Source organism: Cupressus sempervirens, chromosome 7 (assembly GCF_028749045.1).
Source record: "Cupressus sempervirens isolate cs-2001-9-10 chromosome 7, ASM2874904v1, whole genome shotgun sequence".
NCBI classification, from domain to species: domain Eukaryota; kingdom Viridiplantae; phylum Streptophyta; class Pinopsida; order Cupressales; family Cupressaceae; genus Cupressus; species Cupressus sempervirens.
This window is the reverse complement of record NC_143124.1, coordinates 538,663,839-538,667,613: the sequence shown is the minus strand read 5'-3', so window position 1 is coordinate 538,667,613 and position 3,775 is coordinate 538,663,839.

Genomic DNA, 3,775 nt, shown 5'->3' with positions numbered 1-3,775 from the left:
AAAAAAAAGAAAACAAATAGGAAGGTTTTTTCCCAAACAACAAACTAGTACATAAAATAGAAAATATTTTTAGTAAATGCAAGACTGCCAAAGAACCCAATATGCTCGTGCATCATTGCTTGAGGAATTTTTTTCTTTTGAAGGGAGGAATTCAATGTATGCTTTCTAAAATATGACATAATAATAAATAATGATTATAATACAATTAAGATGTAAAAATAAATCGGTGTACATGAATATAATGTAGTATAATATAATATAATATAATTATAGGTTTAAAAATTTAAATGAAAGGTCAAGAGATGTAATGAAGATTTGTGTCTCCCTCAACATAAGATTTAAAAAAGATGAGAGTTCATTTGAAAGGAGCGAGGGGAAGAAAAATAAAAGGGAAGGTTTCATCCAAGGAACAATTAAAAATGAATAATAAGAAAATAAGGAAGTGACTTTTTCCAAAAATGATGTATGAAGGGTTTTTAGCCTTTTACTAATTATGAAAGGTTATGAGTATTTCAAAGGGACCCACTGATGAGGAGTTGTTACACTCTCAATAGGTGGTGACCATGACATGTTATGGGTATTACAAAGGGTAGAAATGATGAAGAGGCATGACTCACTACCATTAAAAGTATAAAGGGGAGATCAAGTCATTTGAAAGGCACAAGGAATATCTATTTATTCATAAGAATAAATGTAAGTAGATTTGAAAGATGATAGTAGACCTATATGATAAATAATAGAAGATATGCATTAGTCTAGAATAGATTTTGTATGGGGGGAATGTAACAAAATATTTTAAGGGTAAGAGAAGAGATAAACAACATTAAACCAAACTCAGAACCAACAAACTAGGTAGGAAAAATAGATAAAAATTGTAACTAGTATAATCATTATAGGAATGATAGAAACAACCATGCAGACAGTAGAAAAAGCCATATATAAAGCAAAGCAATCTATTTAAATCTTAGATTATTATGGTATAGAAAAATATTGTATGTGATTTTTTCAATTATATAGAGTTGTGTGTGTGTGTGTGTGTGTGTGTGTGTGTGTGTGTGTAATTATATGTATATATGTATATATCAATTATATGCAAATAATAAATTTTGAATCCAAATATATAAGTATTTATCAAAATGAATTGTTTCAATAATCAACCATATTAGGGAAGGAAATAAAGTGCAAGGTGGGGAACAATTTGGCCTCACAAGGTGCACCCTCATGAGATTAGTTAAGGAATTCATGAGGCCAAAGGGCAATAATATTTTTCTCTTGGGCCTAGGGTTGAGTTAAGGAAACCCTATTGAAATCTGTATTCCAAGTTTGTAAGGTTTAGTTAATGAGGTAACTAATAAAGCGGTCCTCAAGAGGAGAGATAGATAGCCTAGTGGAAGGGAATTATGTACAATATTTTTGTACTATAATACCTCATGAGTATGGTTACAACCACATGAAGCCAAGTAAGATAAATTTTCTACTCTTAGGCAAATGGTTGGGGATAGTTAGGATACCTCTTCATGCACTTCCTCTCTAAATGAGAATATTTATGGACCAACCATAAGAAGAGAGAATGATAGGGTGATGTACATGCTCAGCTAGGTACGCCAACTCATGAGTATGGTAATGACCATATGAGACCAAGGGGGATAAAGTTTATTCTATTGGGCCTAGGGATGAGGATAATTAGGACACCTCACTGTGTATTTTCTATCTCAAACCTCATTACAATTAATTCCATAAGAACTATATTCTTGAGTAAGGATTATATCTCTGGCTATATTTTCCTATTTTCTTTATTTGGATTAATGAATTTAGGGAAAAACTTAGGAAAATCACAAGAAGGGGCATTAAAAGTGGTTATTAGAGACTCATTCTTGATAGTATTAGGGGTAAACCAAAAAATGCATTCAAGACAATAAAATTTATCTAACGATGTATGCACTTCTATTTGATATATTCATTGTTATACTTTACGTACTATTTTTTCTTCATAGATTCATGGGTATACTTTATGTTTTGAAGTGTCTTGCTTTTATCTTGGCTCTATATTTTTAGCTGATCTAGAATATGAAAATAAATAGAGCAAACCAAAAATATATAAATTTATTAAATTTGAGCTCATAAGTCATGCTATTGTGCAAAGGTTGGGTCAATCAAAATCCATTTGATGTTTTTATAAGAAAGTATTTTTCCTTCTCTTGGAGTGATGAAAGAAAAATTGTCTTGAAATTGAAAACCTTAGAAATTCTCAATGTGTTGATTAAATAGTAGTTGTGCAATAGAAGATACTCACATTAAAGTATTTTGATAAAATTGGAGATGCTTGAGGACAAGTCATTTTGGGAATGAAAAACTTTAATACTTGGTATCTAAAATATTATTTAATAGTAAACAATAGTAATAATATAATTAGAATATAAAATTAAATAAATAATATAAAATAGTATAATACAATTACACATTAATTATGTTAAACTAAAGTTCAAGAGATATATAATGAAGAATTGTGACTCCCTAAACATAGGATTTAGAAGGGAGAAGAATTCCGTTGAAAGAGGAGAGAGGGGTGAAGATCAAAGGGAAGTAGTCATTAAAGAAACAATTAATAGGAATAAGAAAAAAAAAAGAATCCTCCCAAAGACATAGTTATTGAGGGTTGCGATCTTGTCAAAAAAATAATAATTTGGAAAGGTTGTGACTCTTTTAAAGGGAGTCAATAATAAGGGATCATGGCCCTTTTAAAAGATAATAATTTTGAAAGGTTGTCACCATTTCAAAGGGATGAAATGATGAAGAGGAATGAATCCCCACCATTGAAGATATAAATCAAAGATCAACTCATTTGAAATGCACAATGAATATCTATCTATTCATTCACAAAAATATATATAGATCTAAATGATAATATAGTATAATTGTATGATTAATAAGAGAAGGTCTGCAAAGGTCTATAGCATATTTTGTATCTAGGGAAGAAAATATTCTAAGGATAAGAGCAAACGTAATTAGAGTTGAACCAATAATAATCAATGAGTAAGGTAGGAGAATAGATAAAAATGTAGCATAGACAATCAATAAAAGAACATCAAATGCAGTCATACATGTACAACTAAGAAATGTGTGTATATATATGTATGTATGTATGTATGTATGTATGTATGTATATGTATATATATAGATATGTGTGTGTGTGTGTATATATACACACATGTACACACACACACACACACACACACACACACACACATGTATGTATGTATGTATGCATGCTTATGATGATTATATCAAAATTAGAGTATATACATTTATATTAATAATATGTAAATAATACATGTTAAATTGAAATTTCTATAAATATATCAAAGTGAATTGTTGCAGTTACAATTAATAATAGAAAAGTAAAAGAATTTGAGAAAGGGTAAATAGAGAGGCATGATTGGGTACACCACCTGAAGATATTGGTTAAGTACTAGATTAAGCCATGGTGGAAAAATATTATGTTGTTGTGGTCGAGTTAAGGGAACCCTATTGAAACATCCCTCCCAAGCCTATATTGGTTATATATTAATGTAACTAAGAAATAGATCCTCGAGAGGGGATAAGGATAGTGTGATGGAGTAAAATATTGTATAGGCTCTTATTCTACCTCATGAGTGTGATTAAGAAAACATGAGGCCAAGGGAGAAAAAGTTTCTTCTCTTCACTCTAGTGCCAAATATAATTATGGAATCTCATCATGTCCCTCCTATCTCAATGAGATCCCAATCTAAGATGA